This window comes from Pleurodeles waltl, chromosome 11, assembly GCF_031143425.1.
Source record: "Pleurodeles waltl isolate 20211129_DDA chromosome 11, aPleWal1.hap1.20221129, whole genome shotgun sequence".
NCBI classification, from domain to species: Eukaryota; Metazoa; Chordata; class Amphibia; order Caudata; family Salamandridae; genus Pleurodeles; species Pleurodeles waltl.
The window spans coordinates 492,107,038-492,133,407 of record NC_090450.1 but is presented as its reverse complement, the minus strand read 5'-3'; the positions used below and the strand labels follow the sequence as shown (position 1 = coordinate 492,133,407).

The 26,370-nt window shown below is 44.9% G+C and overlaps 1 protein-coding gene across 5 annotated transcripts in view; it reads left to right on the top strand.

Moving 5' to 3' along the window:
- Positions 1-26,370, top strand: part of PLEKHA2 (pleckstrin homology domain containing A2) — a 766,829-nt gene that overhangs the window by 104,800 nt on the left and 635,659 nt on the right. For all 5 annotated transcript variants that reach the window (XM_069213872.1, XM_069213873.1, XM_069213875.1 and 2 more), the window contains exon 2: positions 23,287-23,509. The gene's annotated coding sequence lies outside the window, so the exon portion shown is untranslated. The remainder of the gene's footprint in view (positions 1-23,286; positions 23,510-26,370) is intronic.

The window sequence follows — 26,370 nt, the reverse complement described above, 5'->3', positions numbered from 1 at the left end:
GGGAACTTGGCGGAGGCCTTGTGCCTCCTTCCTATGCAACCCTGTGCTTTCACAGGCCGCCAATTGACAGACAGTTGTTACCCATTGAGTCACTTAGGCTCCATTTGGGGATTTTCATTGTATAGCGATGGAGCATTTTGCTAGTATTAATAGGATGTCAATAATCTTGTGCCTGCTTTCCCCCGCTCAGGTCAATGCCCAGAGGTACCCGTCCCACCCCATGGTCTTCCACATATTTGTGTGCACCTTATGCCAAAACTGTACCACTACCGGGTAGCTCCACATCTTATGGTAAAAGTCTGCAGTAGCCACTATACAGGGAGTGCAAGCATCAGTGGTGCTGAGGTATAATTTATTAAGAATGTAAGGGGATAGGTTCACTCTGTGAAATTGAAAGTATTGAATTTGTTGCAATCTGGTGTTCCGGGACACCTTTTGAGCTTATTCCAGAATCTTACTTCATGTTTTTTCATCAAGCAGGTGCCCTTTGTCTCCTTCTCACCACAGTTTAGGCCTATTCAGAGGAGTGTCATGTAGAGCTGTCTATGCTTTGTAGAATGTATGTAATTATTCTTTGCCCCTGTCCATGCTAACCAGTGTTTGCTTATACATGTGTGTTTGTGGTTCTTTGGCGGTGACGTGCCAAACATCATATATCTATGCTAGTAGTTCCCTATATGTTAGGAACACTCCAGGAGGAAGCTCATATTAGTCAAATTGGGAGTCAAAGAGCAAGAGCACCCTGTTTTTAAAGATGTGGCGAACCAACGTTAAGCCTGATTGGCATCATCGATCCACCGTCAGCCTACTCAACGTAGGTACATGTGCAAACAGCAGAGAAAGCAGGATGTCAAGGGTTTATGGCAATATGCCAGCCATCTGCGGGGGCGGAGGACATGGCGGGCTGCAGCGGTGCTGCCGCGCTCTGAGCACCGCGTCTTCCGGGTAAGGGCGGGGTAAGAGCTCCTCGTTTGCGCCGATGTGCTGGCCCGATTTTCTGGAACTCCTGAGTCGTGGGAGCAGCGAGCCGGCTCCAACACTGCTTTTTGGCTCCTCAGGGGCTCTGTGGGACAGAGCAGCCCTGGAGCTTCAGTGTTCCTGGAGGAACATAGCACAGGCCCCCCCACTCCGGGGTGAAGCAGGCGGGGCAGAGCCAGCACAGGCAAAGGCTGGCTTAGCCCCGGAAGGCCTAAGGTTCTTCCAGGAGGCTGCAGGAATGTGAGGAGGGAGAGTGGAGCATTGGAAGGGCCTGAAAAGCTTTCAGGGGGCCAACAAGGATGGCCCTTTCTGTGGAACACGTGGAGTGGGGCTCAGTTACAAGGTAGGAGGGTCTCGGACCCTTTACATTTGGAGACTGTTGGTCATCTTTCAAACTCTGCTTGCCTAGCTGATGGTGAAGGGCCCCGGGGACCCAGGAATGAAGCCAGTACCACCTGTGTATTGGGCCAGGCCCTAAAAAAACAGTCCAGAGGTCTGTCCGGAAAACAAAATAGCAGCTTTGCCCCTAAAATCACCCCCTCTGTGAGATCCTTCTTTAAACTTAAGCCTGGGATAGAAGTCTTCCCATTAGAGACTGTGCAGGAAAGGGACTCCCAAGGCACTACGGAGATGTAGGAACAATCGGATACAAGGCTTTTTGGACTAGGGGGGCCCCTTCAAGTAGTTGAGATCCCACTAAGCTCTGGCGAGGAGTCAGCCCGGGTGGTGGGAGGGGTCCCCTCTCCTCAGGCAACTGGCTGCGAGGCTTCTCCTGCTGAGGTAGCACAGAGCTCTGTGGAGATTAGTGTCCTTTGTCAGGTTCCGGCTGACCAGTCGGTCTCCTCTCGACATGCTTCTGGCAAGGAACCTTCAGTAGAAACAATGCTACTTTCCCTTTCTAAGGATATCGGGAAAAGTTTTTCCATTTCGGAAAACAATCAGGCAGCTGTGAGGCTTTGGAAAGGAAGCTTGATCTCCTGTCATTAAGAACACAGGCCCTGGAAGCTACGGTGGGGACTATGAAAGAGGAAATTGAAGTGCACAAAGTCGATATTCAGGCCTTGAAAGACTCTGAACAGGCTCTTCAGAATAAATTGGAACAATTAGAAAATAATTCAATGAGAAGTAATTCGAGGGTTCTGCATGTTCCGGAAGGGGCAGAAGGAGATGATTTGAAGGCTTTTCTAGTATCACTTTTGAAGTCCGTGCTCTCATTAGAGGAGAGCGAAGAAGAAATAGCGCGGGACATTCAGAGGATACATAGAGACCCCTTCAGGAAAAATCCAAACATCAGCAAGCCTCGGAAAATCCAGATTAACTTTCTAACATATGGTCTGAAGGAAGTTTTTTTGTTAAAGGCACTTAAATTGAGAACCTTAAAAGTGCAGGACTTTTCATTTGAGGTCAAATCAGATCTTTCTAGGATTACCATCAACAGGCAGTGGGAGTTGGGGCAACGGCTAGAGGAGTTTAGATTATTGAGAGCTTCTGCACAACTTAAATTCCCCGCTATTCTTAAGGTTATGTTCAACAATAAGATGTATAATGTTAGGGATGGGAAAGCTGCGGATGAGTTTTTGGCAGCGCTCAAGTTGGGGGGTAGTATGACGGGGAAGTAACATCTGTGGCCCTAACCCAGGAGTCATGTGTGCGCACTAAACGTGGACATATTTCGGTCCACTATTCGAAGGGGGTTCTCCATGGGAAGGGTTGGAGGCGGGAGGGGGTGGGTCACAGGGTGGGGAGCATGTGGGGAAAAAAAACAAAAAAAGGTTCCTCATTCACCTCAATCAAAGTGGCACCCAGGGGATAATAGCTGTTGAGAATAGTGAATGCTGGGACCCCAGTTCTTTTCAGATACTCTCTTGGGACATGAATGGTTTAAGAACAAAGGGTAGGAGAGATAAAATCTTACAATATCTAAAAGACCCCCCTGCTCAAATTTTAATTTTACAGGAGACCCATCTGACCAGAGATGAGGGTGTTGATCTCTTTAAAAAGCAAGCATGGTTACACTCCTATGCCTGTACGGAGCACAATTTCAATACTAGAGGAGTGGCCATTTTAGTTAAGCATGGGATCAAGCCAGGATTATTAGAGGTACGATCGGATTCAGTGGGAAGATGGCTTATAGTTAAACTACAAATCTACAACAGAAGATTTACAGTGGCGGGATTCTATGGTTCAAATTGTGATGATATTGGCCCTCTCGAAATATGCTTCTCACAGTTAGTTGATTTTCCAGATCCAGTCTTAATCGCTGGAGACTTTAATGTTGTGCTAGATAACAAACTAGATAGATCCGAGAAGTGCAGGTCACTAGGGACTCCAAAATCTCAAAGTTTTTTTAGAGGAATGATGAAAGAGTGGGGGTTAAGGGATTTATGGTGGCAGAGGAAGAGAGATCTAAAGGAGTTCTCCTTTTACAATCAAAAATATAAGCATGCCTCTCGTATAGATTATTTTCTTATTGACTGGAGGCTTGAAGGCTTGGTAGGTAATATTACTTATTTACCCGCCCACCTTTCAGATCATGCAGCAGTGATATTAGACTTTAAGGTGGTTGGACGGTCAGGTGGTAGTAGATGGACATTTGACCGCACGCTACTACAAGATTTGGAGGCCCTCGATCAGTTGCGAACAGAGGCGGAGGTCTTCTTTAAAGCTAATTTGGGTTCGGCTTCTCTGGCAGTGGTTTAGGATACTTTTAAAGCAGTTATGAGAGGTAAAGTTATGAGTATAGCTAGCTATAAGAATATGCAGTTTAGGGCTGCTATTTCCCAGTTGGAACAGGAAATGCTCAAAGTACTATTAGCGAACACTAAGGAGGAGGAGGGTGAGGTTTTGGAGAACAAGTTGAAGGAGCTGAGATTTCAGTTGGAGGAGGTGTTACAAGCCAGAGTCGTCAAAAGAGTAGAGGCTACTAAACTGGCTCACTTTGAGTACGGGGAGAATGCAGGCAAGTTACTAGCCTGGAAATGCCAGCGAGATTTAGTGAGGAACTATATTAAGGAAGTAGAGATAAATCAAGCAGGCGAGAGATCATCAAATAGCGAGGAAATAGAGGCAGCTTTTCACTCTTTTTTTCTGATTTGTATAAAGATGAGGTTGAGGTAGGAGAGGAGGACATCGGTAAATGGTTGACGGATGATATACTCCCAAATATATCACAAGAAGAACAAGTTGCTTTGAATAGCCCAATCTCATCTGTGGAAATCAGGAAGTGCTGATGGGCAGTAAGGATGGTAAGGCACCTAGGCCTGATGGCATTCCTATGGAATTCTATAAATAGATGGCTGAGTTAATAATTCCAGTCTTGGTAGAATTATTTGCTGCAATCTTTGAAGATAGGGCCCCTATCCCTGGTTCATGGAATGAGGCTATGATTGCTTTAATTCAGAAATCGGGTAAGAGTACTAATTAAGTGTGAGTCTTATAGGCCTATCTCCTTGCTGAACTGCGATTATAAGATATTTGCTAAGATTCTTGCTGATAGACTCAGCAGAGTGGTGGGCCAATTAATTCATCCTGATCAGAAAGGATTTATTAAGGGAAGGTTTCTATATGAATTGACGTACAATTTGGCGGGGGCAATAGATATGGCCACAACTTTTGAAATGCCTTTGGCTGTGGTTACCCTGGATGCAATGAAGGCCTTTGATAGGATGAACCGGAGATACTTAGCATTCATTCTGAGATCAGTTGGTCTTGGAGAAAATTTGTGTGGAGCTATAGGTCTAATGTATAGAGACCCCATTGCTAGAGTCTTAGTAAACGGTAATCTTACTGAGTCTTTGAAGATCACGAGGGGCACTAGGCAGGGTTGTCCTCTCTCCCCGCTGCTGTTTGACTTGTATATAGAGCCACTGGCTAGGAAAATATGAGGTAATTCGGTTATTGTTCCTTTTAAGTGTAATGGTTGGGTGAAAAAGGTGGCTCTGTTTGCTGACGACCTCTTAGTCTATACGGCAGACTTGGTATCTGCCCTGTCCATGCTTTTGTCTTTAGCTGAAGACTTTGGTAAAGTTTCGGGATTTCGGGTAAATACTGAGAAAACAGAGGCTATGGCTTGGAATAATTTGTCGGTGGGACAGATACAATTGAAGAGAAAAATTTGATATTTAGGGATTTCATTCACTCTGGATATTTATTTGCTTGCGAGCACAAACCTAAAACCAGTGGTAGAGGAAGGATGCAGATCTCTTCAGAGATGGATGTACCTTCCCTTGACATTGGTAGGGAGGATTAATTTGGTGAAAATTATGATTCTGCCTAAACTAATTTTTTTGTATAGCTCTATACCTTTACTAATGCATAAGCAGTATTTGTTAAAGCTTCAACAGGCTATTACCTCTTTTATTTGGGCATCAAAAGGCTCTAGGATATCATGGAAACAATTGAGGAGAAAGAGGGAAAAAGGGGGTTGGCGCTCCCGGATTTAAACTATTACGCTTGGGCATTCCAATTGAACTCAGTAAAAATGCTGTTTTCCATTCCTGACTCCTCTGCTATTGGTGTAATGTTCAAAGCTATGTTGGGCAAGGTCAAGGGAGCCTCTAAGGGATATCTTTTTAAGTTTGGAGATCCAAAATTCTTTAAATAAATAAAATTGAAAATCCTCCGCGATCTTGCGGTAAGTTGGTACTATTTGAGGGTGGCGGCAGGAGTCAGTTATTACAGTCCATATGCTCTTATTTGGGACTCCCCCGGTACCCCTGAATGTCTAAACGATGTTTTAGCACTGCCACTGAAGAAGGCAGGGATAGTGTCTTGGGGGGATCTATTTAGCGAAGGAGTGGTAATCTTTCTGGAGGATCTTGAGGTTAAGCTGGTGGGTACATTTTCTAGACTGAAGTATTCTCAAAGAAAAGGCTGGCTACGGGAATCACGAGTGTTATGTGGGGGTGCCGGCTTTTTGGAAGAATCTTTGTTAACAGAGTCCCCCAGACTCAAGCGGGTTTCAAATTGGTATTGAGAGATATTAGAAGGTCTGGATGGGGAATTTACACTGCCCATCTCCCTATGGGGGAAAGTTAGGCCACAAGGAAAAGTTATGCAGTAGCGGGAATCTTCTACGTCAACTCTGTTTATGATAGTAAAGCCGGCATCTCTGCGGAGGAATCATTTGTTTACGATACAGAGAGCATACCTATCCCCAGGAAGGCTCGCTCTAGAATAGGCAGCAACAAAGTAATTAAGGGGGTTATTACAACTTTGGAGGAGGTGTTAATCCGTCCCAAAAGTGACGGTAAAGTGACGGATATACCACCAGCCGTATTACGAGTCCATTATATCCTATGGAACTCGTAATGCGGCTGGTGGTATATCCGTCATATTTGGGACGGATTAACACCTCCTCCAAAGTTGTAATAACCCCCTAAGTGTCCTAAATGTGACTTACAGCTTGCTTCTGATGTTCATATGTTTTATTAGTGTCCAGGGGTGGAGCTTTTCTGGACAGATCTATGTAAATATCTCTCTCATTGGTTGGGATGGGAGGTTTTGGTAACTCTCCCTTTGATTATCTTTGGCCAAACACAAGGGCAGGTGGAGAAAGTCAAAACGGCAGGAAAGCTCATAAGAACTAAGGGCCAGATGTATGAAATTTTGTTTGCACTCGCAAACGGTGCGAATCGCAAAATTCGTCCGTTTGCGAGTGCAAAAAAGTGGTCTGCGATGCATGAAAGGCATTCGCAGACCACAAATAAGAAATCACAAAAATTGCGATTTCTTGCGTTGCGACCTGGTTTTGCGAGTCGCAATTTGCGATTCGCAAAATCCAAATCGCAAGGAGATGCTGCAAAAAATCGCAAATTGCGATTTTTCACAGAATGGCAAAATACCATTAAAAGAAACCAGGTGGTAACCTGGTGCAAAGTTTTAAAATGCATTTAAAATGCATTTTTAAATTGTACATGTAAAGCACACATGCCCTTTTGGCATGTGTGCACCTTACATGCCCCCAAAAATGTTTTTGGGGTGTAGCAGAGGGGACTTAGGCCCCCAGCACCCTGGGGTTTGCATTTCCAAAATTGCGATTTCTGGTGAAGAAATCGCAATTTTGGAAATGCAAATAATTTGCAGATATGGGCCCATAGCTGCGAATGGGGGCGGTATCGCAATTTGCGATTCGGTAAAAGCATTTGCGATTTTTTAGAAATCGCTATTACTGATTCGCAAAGGGCAGTGATGATACATCTGGCCCTTAATTTTTTATTCTATTTTGGTGGCTAGGAGGGAAATTTGCCGAAATTGGACGGTGAATACGCCTCCTTCGTTCAAGGATTGGCTGCAAGTCCTTCTCTACTTTGCAAAAATAGATTTGGCTTTGGGAGGCTCAAGTAAGAGGAAAGAGGAAATGTGGGCCCCTCTGCTTAGATGGCAAGGAAGAGGAGTATGCCCATAGTCCAATGGGGAGGGTATAAAGTGAGGCTTGGTCTGTTAATGTCCAATGATTATTTTTCCTCCCACCCTCTCGTTAGACTGGGTGGTGTGGGTATACCACCTCCCGCTCAATGTCTATATGAGAGGAAATGGAGGCTCCTTGGCATGATCAGCTTCTCTCGGGAAATGGTGACAGGATTAACTTTGGGGCTGATATAGGAGTTTTCGTGAGGTGTATGAGGACCCAAAAAAAAAAGAAAATATGCCAGCCATCTGTGCAGCCACTCCGAACAGCCAAACTTGTGTATTGCATGGTTGTGAGGTTCATAAGACCCATCCAGCTACCCAGGAAATCATCATTGCTCGATCTATTTCTCCCATCTCCTGTTGGTTTAACCTAACTAGCCCCCGCAAGAGCCACTGGATCTGGGCTGAAATATAATAGTGCTCAGGCAGTCCATTCTCCCCTAGTCCACCTGCTATTTCAGTTTGGCCAGGGCTACCCTGGGATGGCCACTGTTCCAGATCATTTCCGTGAGGAGTCTGTCCATCTCTCTAAAGTGCATCATGGGGGATGCACAGCAATGTCGTATAATAATAAAGTAGTCTGGGTAGCATGGCTCTTTTGGCAACCGCTGTTCTTCCCGATGCTGATAATGGCAGATAATGCCATAAGGTGACCTGCGACTGGAGGGCTCTTGCCGTGCACTCAATGTTCCCGCCATGACACTCCCAAGTAACTGAAAGTAGTGATTTCTAGTGAGGCAGGGACCCCAAGGTAGAGTCCCATACAGGATGGACCTGTGGTCGCAGTGACAAAATACTAAACTTACTCCAATTTACCCGCAGTCCTGATATGTCACCAAACTTGCCCAGCTCTCCAATTACCTTGATGAGATAAGCTTGAACACTCCTAAGACTGAGAAGGAAGTTATCAGCATACAGTGAAATGACATATGAGTGTCTGCCTTTAGGGATACCCTAATCCCCACCCACAGTGGGGAGTCGGATCGTGAATGGTTCAGTTGCAAGTACAAATAATATAACGGTGATGGGAGAATCCTTGTCTAGTTCTTCCAAATAATGGATATTCCACCAACAACACCCATCCAGTACAACCTCCTGATGTGTCTGATAAATACAGAAGTGCGATCCATTTCCAAAATGTCCTCTCCAGACCAAGGCGTCAATGTACCTTATCATGATATCTTGAAATTAGTGAGCCAAAGGCTTTTTCCATGTCCAAAGCTACCATGGCTGACTGCCTATGGAGCGGCTTCCATTTTTTGCAGGAGTCTGCAAACATTTTGGGCTCTGCTGTGTCTGGAATAAAACCATTCTGATGTTTGTGAGAAAGCCTGTTCAGTGTGGGAGAAATCTGGTTGCTAGAATACTGCTGAATATTGTATAGTCAGTATTTAAGATGGCAAGAGGATGAGAGGAAGAGAGTTGCTCTAGGTGTTTACCAGGGTTGTTGAAAGCAGTTATCAGTGCCTCTTGAGTAGTAGGAGGGAGATGACCAAATGTATAGGTCCCATTATAGAGTTCTGAGAGCCTCTTCACTAATTTGTTTACATCTGTGACATAGAATTTGAGAGGGAAACCATTGATTCCTGGGACATTACCCCAAGCTAGTAGGGACATAGGGCCAGATGTAGCAAAGGGTTTTACCCATTCTGTGTCTATGGGAAAATGCGTTGGTACATATGGCCCATAGTGTCTTTGACCTCTTGTAATAAAATAGTTTTCCCCAGTTCAATGGGGGCAGATGTGGAACTTTAGAGAAACAAAGCATCTCCAGATAAGCATCAATGTCCAATTTAGTTCCTGAGTCAATATTGGCGTAAAAGTGTGTCTAGTATCAATAAAATACATTGTTTATAATTGACTGAGATTTTTGCAGGGCTCCTTCTGTGTCTACTATGTGGGCGAATATGGTGCCCCTCCTCCCCGGGTTTAAGAAACAGTCAAGGAGTCTCCCCGACGTATTGACTTAAACATGTTGTGGGCCACAAAGGTGTCATAATCTAGGCCCGCCATGTCTTCACCACTGCTGCATGATCTTCCCTGGCTTTGTGGAAGGAGTCTCAGGTCTCTATCTACTTCCTGAGTGTCTGTCTGAAAGCCAAAGCCCCAAGTGCAACATTTGTAATTTCAATTTAGGGATAAGTGCATTGTTCTTCCCCCAGTCAATGTGAATTAGCAGAGGGTTATGATCAGATATGCTGCTGCCTAAATAGCCAGCTATGCATTCCTCTGGAAGTAGGTAGGTTTGTGTAAGAACTATCTAAGCAAACCTACATTATGCACTGTATAGTAATGCTTGTGTTCCTAGACCTGAGGCCACTGGTGTCACCACACATCAGTCTACTTCCAATGGTGTAGCTATTTCTACAAGGCTTTTGCTGTTTGTTGTGTACTGGTGATGCAGGAGGGGGTCATGTGAGCAGTCTAGATTTATGTTGAGGATCCCATTGAAGTCGCCCCCTAGAATTACTGGTATCTCTAGCCATTTCTCCAAAATCGGGGATAGAATTGGTGTGTACATACTGCCTAATATAAGTGACTTGCCCTCAAGCTAACCCTGTATAAATACATGCTGTATATTGTCATCTACCAATGTGCTGATAATGTGAAAGAGGACCCCTGAGGTAATCCAAACCAAAGCCCCATTGCCTGTGGCTACTAGTTGGCATCTCCATTTAGTTTGGGCTTTCTGCCCTTCTTTTAAGTATCAAGTGTGTCTCCTGCAGCATAGTGACTTGTATGCCTCTATGTCTCAAATAGGAATGCACCTTGTATCTTTTAATAGCTGTGGATATCCCTCGTGTTCCAAGTCAGAAACGTATGTGGTGATCCCCAATCAGCTTGTGTAATATTCTACTTTTGTTACATGTTGTCTATGCATTCCCTATTCATACCAACCTCCGCAATCGGGACTCATGCTCTCCCCACCCAAATATCAACAAAATAACTGAACATTATTAAAAGTGCTACGAATGTGGATAAGTCTGTGCTGAAATCATGTTGGAACACGACTGGCACCGTGGCCAAACAACTGTGTAAAAGGCCCTGAGTGGGAGAAATTGTCATGATTCCTGCCAACCCTGGGCCAGTGCTGTTTTAGGGTCTGCTGCAGGGGCCTGCAGACTGTGGAGCTGTCAGAAAATGTTGCTTCAGGTCACCAGCAGGGGGTGTCACTCATTGATGCATGACAGCGGGTAGAATTCTTGCACTGTTGCTAACATCAGAGTATGAGTCCTGTGTGTGTGCCCTTGTGCTACTTTCAATGTCCTGAGTGTCAGAGGCTTGCCTGGTTTGTAGTGGGTACCAAAGGTGCTTACACCTTATACCAGGTCCAGTTATCCCTTATCAGTGAAATGTAGACAGTGTCTAGAAAGAAGCCAGGCTGTCTAGAGGTAGCTGTAGGCAGAGCAGCCAAGGCTGAACTAGGAGACATGCAAATCTCTTGCAATACCACAGTAGTCACACAGTGCTTACACACATAAGAGACAATACTCAGTATTACAAATATTAAGGTACTTTATTTTAGTCACACAATGCCAAAAATACTTTGGAGACTATACTCCCTTAGGAGATAAGTAAATTACACATGTGCACTAGTAACCAGAAACAGTTAAGTACACAGTAGGTAAACAGTGCAAATAGTGAAAATCACGTGGGCCTTGGGGGAACACAAACCATATACTAAAATAGTGGAATTCGAAATGCACTTTTCCTACTCAGGCAAGTGTAGTATGTAGAGGGGTGCTGGGAGTGTAAGAAAACACCAAAGGTAAGTATTATACCCCACCCAGAGCCCAGGAAAGCAGGAGTAAAACACAGAAAGTTTCCTAAAACACACTAGAAGTCATGATAGAAGAGACTGCAAGACACCAATGGTGGATTCCGGGACCTGAAGACTTGTGGAAGAAGGAGACCAAGTCCGAAAAGCACTGAAGAGTCCAGGGAGAACAGGAGCCTTTGCTAACCCGGATGAAGGTGCAGAAGGAGAACCACCGGTGAGAAGACAAAGTCAGTATTGTACCAAAGATGACAGGTGCGGTTTCCTGGTTAGTGCAGAAGATGGATGAATGCAGTCTGGTTTGCGTTGCCAGATTCCACTAACAAGCATTGGCACACCCAAAGCTTGTAGTTAAGGGGAAATGGTGCTGCCCGGGACCAGGAGGAACCTGGTGGCCTCTGCCCAGGAGGGGAAGACAGAGGGGACTCCCAGCAACTCAGAGAGCCCTCAGAAGGCCAGGCAGCCCGCACAGGAGTTCCACCACAGGGACAAAGGAGGTACAAATGGAGGCCCATGCAGCACGACACAAAGGTTTCCCACGCCGCCGGAGAACCACTCAGGAAGCTGTGCGTTACAGGATGGAGTGGTGGGGGCCTAAGCTGTGGTGTGCACGAAGAACTTCTCGGAAGGACGCACACAAGCCTTGGCAACTGCAAGTCACACGGTGCATGGGGGTACTGTCTTGCTTGGGCAGGCAAGCTCTTACCTCCACCAAAATTGGACAGCTGGATGTTAGGACTTTCGGAGTCACTTTAGTCCACCACCCGTGTCGCTGGATCCACTCCTGTCAGCTGGAGAGGGGACCCAAGCCACTGGTCGTCGCTGCAGAGAGGTGCCTGCTGAAGCAGGAAAGTGACTCCATCACTCCATGGGAGATTCCTTTGGTTCTTCTAGTGCAGGCTGAAGACAGGCAGTCCTCGGAGGATACATGACCTGGAAAATGTTGCAGTTGCTGGCAGGAGCAGAAGATACAGTGTTGCAGAAGTTGTCTTAGCTTCTATGTTGCAGTTTTGTAGAGTTCCTAGAGCAGTCAGCAGTTGATCCGTTGGTAGAAGATGAAGTAAAGGATGCAGAGGATTCCTGCTGGAGTCTTGCCATCCGAATCTGAAGAAACACCCAGAGGAGAGACCCTAAATAGCCCTGAGAGGGGGGTTGGTCACCTAACAAAGTAAGCACCTATCAGAAGGGTCTCTGACGTCACCTGCTGACACTGGCCAATCAGATGCTCCCAGAGTGCCCCACCAACTTGGAATCCAAGATGGCAAAACCCAGGGACACTCTGGAGGAGCTCTGGGCACCACCCCTGGTGTGGTGATGGACAGGGGAGTGGCCACTCCCCTTTCCTTTGTCCAGTTTCTCGCCAGAGCAGGGACTGGCGGTCGCCGAACCAGTGTAGACTGGATTATGCAAGGAGGGCACCATCTGTGCTCTTCAAAACATTTCCAGAGGCTCTGGGAGGATACCTCTCCCATGCCTGTAGCACACATTTCCAAAGGGAGAAGGTGTAACACCCCTCTCCTAAAGGAAATACATTGTTCTGACTTCCTGGGATTGAGCTGCTCAAGCCCTAGGAGGGCAGAAGCTTGTCTGTGAGGTGGCAGCGGCTGGGGCTGCAGTGGAAACCTCAGAAGGCTGGTATGTTAGTACGGGGGTCCTCTGTGGAGCCTCCAGAGTGCATGGGATTGTGCAACCAATACTGGAATCAGTATTAGGGTACAATTCCCAGTTTTTAGACACCCTACTTGGCCATATTCAGAGTTACCATTGTAAAGCTGTGCATAGGTAATGACCTATGTACAGTGCGCACTTAAAATGGTGTCCCCGCACTCACGAAGTCTGGGAAAAGGGGTCTGGACGACGTGAGGGCACCTCTGCTAGTGCAGGGGTGCTCTTACACACAGGTACTTTGCACCCAGTCGTCAGGGTCTGAAGGCCTGAGATATAGGTGACTTATAAGTGACCTGTTGCAGTGAAAATGGCTGTGACATAGTGCATGCACTATTTCACAAAGGCTACAATGGCAGTCCTGTAGAAGCCTTTGTATGGCTCCTTATGGTTGGCAAAAGAAATGCTACAGCCCATAAGGATCCCCTGGAACCCCAATGCACTTGGTACCTAGGTACCATATACTAGGGACCTATAATGGAGGGGCTAGTATGCCAATTTGGAGTGAAATACTGGGTTACCAGTATGTAAGAACAGATTTGGAACCAGGGAGAGCATAAGCACTGGGGTCCTGGTTAGCAGGATCTCAGTGACACAGTAAAGCATACTGACAAAAACAGTGAAACATACTGACAGGTAGGCCACAAACCATAAGCACTGGGGTCCTGACTAGCAGGATCCCAATGACACAGTCAAAACACACTGACAAACAGGCCAAAAAGTTGGGGTAACTGTGCTACACTGAGGCTACTTTCTCACACTGAGTGCACAGTTTTCTAAAGGGCTTTCATGCCTCCACTGCTTCCATTGCTGATGGGCCTGCAGCGGTGAATGGATCCCGAAAGGCGAGGCCTCCTACTGCCTTTCCTTTAACATCATCTATCAACCAATCTCATTGTCCGTTGCAAGTATTTCCTCTTCCCGCTGGATCAGTTGCCTAATGGGTTTCAAGCCAAACCCATGCTTCCTCTGTTGTGTAAAAAAATGTCATCTTGTTTGCCATGATCATGAGCCTGGCTGGGAAGAGGAGAGCGCATCTGAAGCCAGTGTCTCAAAATTTGTGCAAATATAAGATGGAACAACGCATGCTGGAACCACGCATGCCTGAACAACGCAGTCGGAACAACGACCACGTTGTTACCACTAATGCCTTTACCACGAATGCCTTAACAATGATTTTTTGTTGTTAAGGCATGCCTGGTAAAAGCATGCATGGAATGGCATGCATGGGTCCAGCATGCGACCCCCCGCCCTCCAACCCTGCACCTAAAACAATCCTACCCCAACCCCCCACCCACACCGCTACAAAACAAATCTACCTTGTCCCCCCCCATCGCCGGCCATAAAAACTAAAACTACCCTGAGTCCCCCACCCCTAAAACCTAAAATTACCCCATCACCCACCCCCACCCTTCAAAAGTAAAATTACCCCGACCACCCAACCCCTGCCCCTAAAACTACTGCAACCTCCCACCCCTAAAAACTAAAACTACCCCGATCCCCACCTTGCCCCAAAAACGTAAACTACCCGACCCCCACCCCTAAAAACAAAAATTACACTGACCCTCCACCCCACCCCTAAAACTACTACGACCCCCCACCTGCCCCTAAAACTACCCGACTCCCCACCCTGCCCCTAAAACTTAAACTACCCGACCCCCTACCCCTGCCCCTAAAACTACTGCGACCCCCCAGCCCACCCCTAAAAGTTAAACTATCCTGACCCCCCACTCCTGCCCCTAAAAAATAATATTACCCAGAATCCCCACCCGCCCCTAAAACTACTGCAACCCCCTACCCCGTCCCTAAAACCTAAAACTACCCTGCCCCTAAAAACTAAAATTACCCTACCCCCCACTCCGCCCCTAAAACTACATTGACCTCCCACCCCGCCCCTAAAAGTTAAACTACCCTTACCCCCCACTCCTGCCCCTAAAAACTAAGATTACCCCAAATCCCTACCCACTCCGCCCCTAAAACTACAGCGACCCCCACCCTGCCTTTAAAACCTAAAACTACCTTGATCCCCCACCCGCCCCTAAAACTTAAACTACCCCAACCTCCACCCCCACCCCTAAAACGAACCCACCCCCACACCCTCTAAAACTACAATGCCCCCCCACCCCGCCCCGAAAAAACTACCCCCAACCCTACCCCAGCACCACTTACCTGACCACGTCCTCTCCCGATTCTGAGTCTGTTTACCTCTGCCTTAACCACGCATGTTCGTTATTCAGGACATGCGTGGTTAAGGCAGAGAAAAACAGAGTCGTTGTTCATGAAAACGTTGTTCCGCTTTCGTGGACAACGCACCTCGTTATTTTGGAGTTGTGGTTTAGACACGCGATGGACATGCGATGTTGAATTGCTGATGTATACTCCGGGAATATCATGACTTTCCCAGAGCCGATGGCAAAGTATCTCTCTTGGTGTTACCTCTGGTTTATGCTTTCCATGTCTCTGTAATTAAGGATTTTGACCACTATGGGGCGCCTGACATAGAGGGTTTGGCTGGTACCCAGCACACTCTCTGAATTATAAACCAGAGATAGAGGAGGGATTATTTGCTTGAGCTAGATTTCGAGGTATTGCGTAGGATCATCCTTCGCCGGCTCCTCCATCGGGCCCTTCTTCCTACATCTTTTTCTCTCCCCTTGAGGAAGCGGACCCTGGAGGTTAAGTCCAGCACTTGTTTTTGTAGGTTGATGGGCTGTGCAGATCCTGGATTGCTGTTTCCACAGTGTGGAGCCCATCTGCCAATTTACTTTGGTCTTCCTGGAGAAGGCACAAATCAGTAGCCACTCCATGCACCTTAGTCTCCAGTCTAATATTTATGTCCCTTACTGCTGGCAATATATGCTTGAGAGTGACTGGAGCCGGCCAGCTGGATCTTGAGCCACTGCCACAGGCTGTCCAGTAGCAATTATCATGAGCAAGGTACTGCCAGACCAATAGAAGATACTGTCTGCCTGAGATGCTGCAGCCGTATTGAAAGCTGCTACCGAGCCCAGGAGGAGTCTATTCTGAGGCTGAACCCGTGTTTGCCTTGCACAGGAAACACAGCCTGTCTGACTCCTGATAATTAAAGCATTTTGCTATATACAAGGTATCCAGTGTGCTCATCCCTCCCCCCCACAGAAAATCTAGTTATTCTACTTTGCATGCGCCCCAGCTCACTGCATAGAAGCAGGTTACGTTTTTAGTTGACATTTTAACCATTGTAGATATGTGCATTTAATTATCATCTGCAACGTGTATATGTGTTGTTTTAATCATATTTGTTGTTATTTTAAATGTGCTGAGCAATAGTGTGCACTTCTTGAAATAAACTGTCTGTTTAGTTAAAGTGTCTTTTTCTTTGAGGATCGTGTGTGTGTGTGATTGAAGTGAGTGATAAAGGTTTTTTTCTGTTTACTATGGTGTACCTGAATCCGTGGTAATAACCCACAAGCATTGACGCTACTTCAACTGTGTATTGGGTGGAGTTGTGCGGGCTACAAAAACATGTCTGTCACATTCAGGCATGGTGCGTTGAACTAAGTTCCCTCATGTCACCCATTGGTGGGAAAGCAAACCTTGTAGAGCTGAGCCAGAGACTCTTTTTATGCAACTCTGGGGTCTGCTGAGGCCTCCAATCCCTGCAGGATAAATTGGGCCCTGAGAAGTGTCTAATTATGCTGGTCCCAGTCCACACCCAAGTGCGCCAAAAATGGCGCAGGTCCCCCAGGTCCTTGACCCACAACTGCCCAAACCACTTCCCATGGTCCTCCCAGTGTCCCACTGTGCTGGTGAAGAGGAGCTTAGACAATTTTAACTGCAGGCCACATATGACCCCTCCCCCACCTCCACAATGCGGCTACCAACAAGATTGAGCATTGCCCCAGTGACATATTGATTTATGTTCGGCACACTTTGGCCAGCCTTATGCGTAAGGCTTCTTTAACATCAGTTTCTCATTAGTGCGGGACATTGTCAGGCTTTGCTGCTGCTCCGGGTCCATGTGTTGCCATCCTTGTCTCTCTTTCTGTCTGCTTACTTTTTGGTGCACCGATTGTTGGTAGGGGCAGGTGCCCTGACATTACTTCTCCTGCTTGGCTCCAAAGCCTCTAGAGCGTCACTGTTGCTGTCCTTGAGGAGCTACCAATCCAGAACCACTCCTTCTCATGACCTCACACCCTTCTGCTCAATGTCAGCTCCCTCAATTCACCAGGCAAACCCCAGCCACTTGATGTCATGATGCATACGCCATGTTTCGTAGCAAAGCCTGACCCATCTCCAAGGTGTGCTTGTAATTTTGACTTTTGTCACTCACATAAAGTTGTAATAGAACGCAGCTTCATTAAGTTGTAATACAATGCATACAATAACTCCAAATATGTTACATTTTATGAAAAAAAAAAAAAAATTAACCTAACAACATGATTAGGAGCTGCTGACATTTACATTATTACTTTAAAAAATAATGTAGTATTCTGCTTCACTTGCAAAGCATTTTTTGGGAAAGACCTTTTTGAGAGAGGATTATTCCCCTAAATGTGAGGGTGTGCTGTCATTTTCTTCCATACTTTTTTTCCATAACTTTGTAACGTGGCAGGAAAGGGTCACAACTTCCCACATCCCACACAGTATCTTTCAAGATAGGTGATTGCTGACACTGTGGCCCTCATTCTGACCCTGGCGGTTTGAAACCGCCAGGGCAGAGGGCCGCGGAAGCACCGCCAACAGGCTGGCGGTGCTTCACGGGCAATTCTGACCGCGGCGGTAAAGCCGCAGTCAGAAAAGGGCAACCGGCGGTTTCCCGCCGGTTTACCCCTGGCCCAGGGAATCCTCCATGGCGGCGCTGCTTGCAGCGCCGCCATGGGGATTCCGACCCCCTTCCCGCCAGCCTGTTCCTGGGGGTTTACACCGCCAGGAAGAGGCTGGCGGGAACGGGTGTCGTGGGACCCCTGGGGGCCCCTGCACTGCCCATGCCTCTGGCATGGGCAGTGCAGGGGCCCCCTAACAGGGCCCCATAATGATTTTCAGTGTCTGCTTTGCAGACACTGAAAATCGCGACAGGTGGTCGCACACCTGCAAATCCGCCGGCTCCATTCGGAGCCGGCTTCCTCTTTGCAGGGGCTTTCCCGCTGGGCCGGCGGGCAATCTTCTTGAGATCGCCCGCCGGCCCAGCGGGAAAGTTAGAATCACCGCCGCGGTCATTTGACCGCGGTGCGGTGTTTGGGCGGTTTCCGCCCGGCGGGCGGTGCCCGCCGCCCGCCGGGGTCGGAATGACCCCCTGTATCTAATCGCATTTTTCTCACTTTTTCACAGTTTAATGTTAACCATCTCAACAATACAAAGTAATAAATATTATGAGAAAATGTATGCCAGGTCACATAAACATCCAACAGAACCCATCAGCAGAACAAAACACATGCATCTAACACAGCCTACACTTACCAGTAATTAGCAATATTGTACCTCCCAACAGCACTTACCAAGAGAAGCATAACACCCACAAATGCCCAAATACACATTAGACATGGCACTATTTTTACCCCCCACTCTGACTGTGTTTACTAGAAACCTGCCATCACGAATGTCACAAATGTGCCCTTTCCTGAAAACAGCCAGAAGCTTCCAACAACAAATAATAGTCTAAATTCTTCCTACATGGCAATACAGTAGAGTTTCATGTGCATCACAGCAGCACTTCTCAATATTAAACCTCCCACATAAAACATTGAACAGACCATATTTAATCGAATACCTCATACACATCCACCATTGGGTAAATATGCTATGTATTTGCATCTAACCATGATCCCAGTAGCATTCTCAGCATTATTTGACACACAACATCTTCCACAGAACACTTTGTAGGAAAGTACCATCTTGCCTGGCATGTTACCCCCATTTTCACTGTATGTATGTTTGTTTTTGCCTATGTGTCACTGGGATCCTGCAAGGCAGGACCCCAGTGCTCATAATGTATGCCCTATATGTGTTCCCTGTGTGGTGCCTAACTGTATCACTGAGGCTCTGCTGACCAGAACCTCAGTGTTTATGCTCTCTCTCTGCTTTAAAATTGTCACTGCATGCTAGTGACTAATTTGACCAATTCTCATTGGCACACTGGAACACCCTTATAATTCCCTTGTATATGGTACCTAGGTACCCAGGGTATTGGGGTTCCAGGAGATCCCTATGGGCTGCAGCATTTCTTTTGCCACCCATAGGGAGCTCAGACAATTCTTACACAGGACTGCCACTGCAGCCTGAGTGAAATAACGTCCACGTTATTTCACAGCCATTTTCACTGCACATAAGTAACTTATAAGTCACCTAGATGTCTAACCCTCACTTGGTGAAGGTTGGGTGCCAAGTTACTTAGTGTGTGGGCACCCTGGCACTAGCCAAGGTGCCCCCACATTGTTCAGGGCAAATTCCCCAGACTTTGTGAGTGCGGGGACACCATTACACGCGTGCACTACATATAGGTCAATACCTATATGTAGCGTCACCATGGTAACTTCAAACATGGCCATGTAATATGTCTAGGATCATGGGATTGTCACCCCAATACCATTCTGGTATTGGGGTGACAATTCCATGCATCCCCGGGTTTCTAGCACAGAACCCGGGTACTGCCAAACCTGCTTTCCGGGGTCTCCACTGCAGCTGCTGCCAACCCCTCAGACAGGTTTCTGCCCCCCTGGGGCCTGAGCATCCTGGTCCCAGTAAGGCAGAACAAAGAATTTCCTCTGAGAGAGGGTGTTACACCCTCTCCCTTTGGCAATAGGTGTGAAGGGCTGGGGAGGAGGAGCCTCCCCCAGCCTCTGGAAATGCTTTGATGGGCACAGATGGTGCCCATCTCTGCATAAGCCAGTCTACACCGGTTCAGAGATCCCCCAGCCCTGCTCTGGTGCGTAACTGGACAAAGGAAAGAGACCACTCCCCTGACCAGCACCTCCCAAGGGAGGTGCCCAGAGCTCCTCCAGTGTGTCCTAGACCTCTGCAATCTTGGAATCAGAGGTGTTAGGGCACAATGGACAGCTCTGAGTGGTCAGTGCCAGCAGGTGACGTCAGAGACCCCTCCTGATAGGTGCTTACCTTTCTCAGTAGCCAATCTTCCTTTCTGGGCTATTTAGGGTCTCTCCTCTGGGCTATTCCTCGGATAACGAATGCAAGAGCTCACCAGAGTTCCTCTGCACTTCCCTCTTCGACTTCTGCCAAGGATCGACTGCTGACTGCTCCAGGACGCCTGCAAAACCGCAACAAAGTAGGAAGCCGACTACCAGCAACATTGTAGCGCGTCATCCTGACGGCTTTCTCGACTGTTTCCTGGTGGTGCATGCTCTGAGGGCTGTCTGCCTTCACCCTGCACTGGAAGCCAAGAAGAAATCTCCCGTGGGTCGACAGAACCTTCCCCCTGCTAACGCAGGCACCAAACTTCTGCATCACCGGTCCTCTGGGTCCCCTCTCATCCTGACGAGCGTGGTCCCTGGAACACAGGAGCTGGGTCCAAGTGTCTCTCACAGTCTAGTGGTCCTTCTGTCCAAATTTGGTGGAGGTAAGTCCTTGCCTCCCCACGCCAGACAGTAATTCTGTCTGCTGCGTGATCTGCAGCTGCTCCGGCTTCCGTGCACTTTTCCAAGACTTCCTTTGTGCACAACCTAGCCTGGGTCCCCAGCACTCCGTCCTGCATTGCCCTCGCTGAGTTGGACTCCGACGTCATGGGACCCTCCTTTGTGACTCTGAGTCGACCGCTGTCCTCAGGTCTTCTAAGTGCCTTTTCCATTACTTCTGCGGGTGCTGCCTGCTTCTGTGCGGGCTCTCTGAGTTGCTGAGCGCCCCCTCTGTCTCCTCCTCCAAGGGGCGACATCCTGGTCCTTCCTGGGCCCCAGCAGCACCCAAAATCCTCAACCGCAACTCTTGCAGCTAGCAAGGCTTGTTTGCGGTATTTCTGTGTGGAAACCATCCTACATCCTCCAGCACGCCGTGGGACATCTTCTTTCCAAAGGAAAAGTTCCTGGCACCTTCCGTTGTTGCAGAATCTTCGGCTTCTTCCACCCGGAGGCAGCCCTTTTGCACCTTCATCCGGGGTTTAGTGGGCTCCTGCCCCCCCTGGACACTTGCGTGACTCTTGGACTTGGTCCTGTTCCTCAGGTCCAGGAATCCGTCTTCAGTGCTTTGGTAGCAGTTGTGGTTCTTGCAGAATCCCCTATCTCGACTATACTGTCTTTCTGGGGTAGTAGGATAACTTTACTCCTACTTTTCAGGGTCTTGGGGTGGGGTATTTTGGACACCCTTACTGTTTTCTCACAGTCCCAGCGACCCTCTACAACCTACCATAGGCCTGGGGTCCATTCGTGATTCGCATTCTACTTTAGGAGTATATAGTTTGTGTTGCCCCTAGGCCTATTTCTACCTATTGCATCCTATAGTGATTCTACATTGTTTGCACTTCTTTTCTTACTGTTACTTACCTGATTTTGGTTTGTGTACATATAATTTGTGTATATTACTTACCTCCTAAGTGAGGGTATCCTCTGAGATACTTTTTGGCATATTGTCACTAAAATAAAGTACCTTTATTTTTAGTAACTCTGAGTATTGTGTTTTCTTATGAGATAGTGCTAAATGATACAAGTGGTATAGTAGGAGCTTTGCATGTCTCCTAGTTCAGCCTAAGCTGCTTTGTAAATCTAGGGATGTGCCAAAATTGAATGGATGCATGGGAATACCCGTGCTTCACGCATTGAGTGCCTCCAAGATGCAGTGTAAAGCAGCTTAGCTCAAAGGGCTGTGTTGTGCTACATTTTCTTTACGATGCCATATAAGGACAACATAAGTCAGCCCTTGCATGGCTTAATAAATACCAACCAACAAAAAATAGGTGCATCTACAATGCGAAATGTTAGTAAATCTGGTTCCGGATATGTCTGCCTTTGAACAGTAATACTCATCCACCTTAGTTGAGGTACTCACTATATAAGTGTACTACAAGAAAGTATTGTATCATCCACACAATCCCAAATTACACAACAGTGCCCCATGTATACTTACAGTAAACACTGCACTCAATAAATAATGGGGACAATAAAAAGCAGTACATTGTGCCATCGCAGCTCATGTAATTATCGTCATAAGCCCTTTAAAGGTCTGTCCAAATAATTTAAAAAAGAACACATACATTAAGCATACACTGAATGCATATTCATTCTAGAATATGTATGTGAACATACGTTTCTTTCAGGTATGTAAATATATACAGGTAATTTACAATGTGAAAGCAGAAATGAAAATCCTGAACCACAGCTGGGGCAAGGTACAGAAACTTGCCCAAAACAGACAGAAGTAAACGTGCTTTGTTGCTGTCCTTCATGTCAGTTGACATAACAGGCAGTAAGTAATATTAAGTATTTGCACAGAAGTGCTAATTCCAAGGACAAAAATACCCCAATGCAAATACCATTTCTGCTGCAGGTGAGCTTGGTGTAAAATAATAGACAAAATAGCCACAAACAAAAATTGCCCACATTTTGCATATTTTATTATTAGCAGCACTGGTTTTCATAGGCAATTACCACCAAGTGAAACCTTGTTGTGATGTATAAGCTTATGCTAAAATAATAAAAAATATATTATGTGATGGTTCCGGCACCACACTAAACAGGGCTGAAAGAAGGGTATGTATTTACAGATAGAATATGCAATAAACAAGGACCAGGCTCAACAAACGATGTTCACCTCACAGATCAACATAAATCCTAACCCATCGCAGAGCTTGACGTGTTCACCATGTAGCTAATCCAGCTGCATCTGAATGGTATTGAACCGTAGAGTATGGAATTTGTTCTGCTGATCTGGCTGGGATCATCACATCTTTCACTGCACACATAATGAGAAAGTCATTGTTGCCCAACTACTGGGCACTATTTAAGTCCTGTGGAATCTGCAAACATTATAATTGGAGAATGTGAGTTCAAGTAAATAGTGCCTTTTGAATTGTTTCTCATTAGAACATGTTAAATATATTCTGCATCCCAAATCCTATGAAATTACATGTGTTTATGGAGAGAAAGCTGCAGAGCTAGGAAAATATTTTTCATTTCTTGTACTGTAAATATTGATTAGAATACTCTATTTTTCCACTCCAAAACATCCAAACCTATGGATCTAGGTCTGTGGCTTGGGTGATACAAAGGAAACTAATTTAAATTACACTTTGCTTGCTTGAAATATATTTCACATTGTTTGTCTCTAGTCTCACTGAGAGCATGTAAGATGTGTTAGATACTTTGGAATCTGGTAAGATTCAATACATTCCGTGAGAAAATACATTTTATAATCCTCTTTTACATTTTGAAGTGCAAGCACATAAATGCTCAAGTGTTAAAATAGCTATATTGCATGTGTTCAATTTGTTGGTGCATTGTTTAATCAGTTTACATAAATTATCTGATTGACAGGTCAAGCCAGCTTGTAAAGGATGTACATCCAGTAACCAGATCAATTGGCTATGAACCTATATGTGCAAAATGATTTGGGGCTAGTGTTTGCTCTCCAGCTCAAAACATTCATGAAGATTGTTATTGGGAGTTCCTGATTCTTGAATTCACCAGCTGATGTTCCTGGATCGATTGCATTTCATCTTGTTTCAGATCTTCACTGGGAATTGTTTACTCTACATTGGTAAGTGTATTTTTACACACACCTTTAAGTACATATTATAACTGTGAATATAGCAATATTATTTATTATAAATAAAAGTGTAAGACTGACTTTGACGGTTAATTTCACCATAATTGTTAATAAGCTTGTATTTGTGTTATACAATATAATAAAAACAAAATATTATGAATAGTACTAATGCATTAATATAGATAATTCATTACATATCTCATAATTAGAAATCAAGATCATTTTTGTTTGTATAACTAGTAGGTGGTATTGAAAGAGGCACCAGAAAGACGTGGCTATCAAGGCATTTTGGAACTTTAGTCACACCTTTCTTAGAAATAGATATCGTTTTCTAACATTGATGTCTGCTGTATTCTAGTATTTCCTGATGAAAATCTATTGCATGGATTGTGTGAAGTTTAGAACCACAATACAATATAACAAGACACAACCACAAAATTAGATACTGTACAGAATCTTTTATCTTTCTATTGTATGGTTGTTTTTTAGTATGTAGATATTTGGATTCAATATTTTACAAAAGATTTCAACCAACATGACATCTCATAACAACACAGTCAGCCTTAGCATTACTTCTGCAATTTACTGAGTCATGTTAGATTGAGAAGAAACAAAGGATCTTTTATTTCCAGTTGCTTGAATTTCAAGTTGCTTAATCTTTTTGTTTGATTCCTTATTAATGTGAGTCTTCAAAGACAATGAGACAACATAGTTATTTGCTAGGGTAAAATCTGAATTAATATTAATTGATATACTGTACAGAACATTATTGTGCACAATATATATTCACTTTTAATAGTTTATTTTGTCCTCAGTCAGCAGAATATGTTCATGTCTAATCTAATTGTGGGTATTATGAGAGTGGATGGATATGAAGATAAAGAATCAAGGGACAGGGTACATATAGCAATTTCTATTTTTTTTCTAAAAACAAAAATGTCCTCAATACAAGAAAACTGTTTGTGTGAAGGGAATTGTAATTTCCTCTGACCTGTTAACATTTTTGATTTAGTGAGAACTTCAATCAGAACAAGGGCTTTAAGATATTGAAAATTAGCACTAGAGTTGCAATATAAATGTAAAATGCTATTTCAGTTAAAATCTGCACCCACAGTTATTATTGACTGATGAATTAATTATTTGGTAGTCTTTTTAAAATTACTGGATTGTCCTCAGTTGAGACATTATATGTAATAGATGTGTTATCATTAACATCTATATTTCAGACATGTCTTACTTCATTGTAATTATGATGTAAATAATGTAAGTATTACAATAGTTTTTTAAACAGTTTGTGTTTATTGTAAAACAGCAAAAGAAAAATTATTTTAGTACATAGGATAAAATGCAAAAATTGATATGGCAGAAAATAGTAAACAATGAAAATAATAAGAGAAAAATGAAAATATCATCAAATATATGCAAAGAAATGTAATGCCTCTATGCTGAAGAATAACCAAATTTAAGAAAAAGATTAAAGGGCGGAACAGGTAAGGAAAAGGGAGAAATATCTAATCATGTAGAAAGGATATAACAAAATATACATAAAAAACTGTAAACATTAAAACAAGCTAAGTATGATCAACTACAAACGTGCAATTTTAACATAAGTAGATATCAGTATAAAGCGTAAAAACACACAGTTGTTTAGGGTGGTTTTCTTACTTCAGCTGTTACAGTAATAATTTTGCTAAAATGTGTGGAGATTTGAGAGAGATAATTAGTTAGTGGAAGCCATAATAAATCTCTCTTTATAGCCAATAAAACAGGGGAAACATAGTTAGTGTCCGATCTGTGATGATTACATACAGCATTCCACCAGGCTCGAATAGTTACACAACTGGCTTGTTTTCTGTTTGAAGTTATTAAATGCAATGCAACTGCTAACAGTAGAACTTCAAAGTTACATCAAGGCTGTGTGGGGCCAAACTCACAAGAAAAATATTTGTGAGGAAAAAAAGGGACATTGATTTTAAAAATGGTGTTAATTTGACGCTAGACTAATCCCCAGAAACAGGAAATGGGAGGGCATTCAAATAACATATGCTTTAGGTCTGCATTTAGATGTGAACAAGACCAACACGATGGGCTGCTACCTATAAAGAAGGAATTAGGTAATGTAGGAGTGAATAACAGTCTGTGGTAGAAAAAATAAAGTGCTTGTGTAGTGTTAGCTGCTCGTATAGATTTATGGATTTTAAGCCATAATTTGTCCCATAAAGTGGTTGGCCAATATTCCGATAAATCTTTTTCCCATGCCAATTCAGTCTTAGATTTGATTTGAACGAGGCCCAAACGCAGAGACTTATAAATAGCAGATGCCAAGGGACTAGAGTGTAATAAGGAAAAAAGGCTAGTCGACCAAGAAGGAGGAGAAGGTACAGATGATAAAGTGGAAATGTACTGAGCAATGGAGGTGTGTAAAATCTTATATTGTGGTTCCATGTTCAGGGTAGGGAGTATGTCTTTTGAGGATCTGTAAATGATATAGCCTGATTATGATTAAAAAGTTGTGATAACCAGTGTAGCCCTCTGGAGTGCCTTGATTTCCAATATATAGATCGATTGTTGACTCGTATTAGTTTATTATGTCAAATAGTTTGTTGTAAAATGTTGGCATTTGAGGGACTGGCCGAGGGCAGTAGAGATGATAGGAGTTTGCGACCAGGAGAAATAACTCGTGAACGGAAGTGAGCTAAATTGGCTGTAAAAGCAAGGGACTCTTTAAAGTAGAAAGAAGAGATTTCTCTAGTTGCAACCATACCGGAGGGTGCAAGTGTAAATCAGAGGAGAGCCACCTAGCAGTTTGGTTTAAAGAAGAAGCGTGATGATATTTTTTGAAGTCAGGAAAT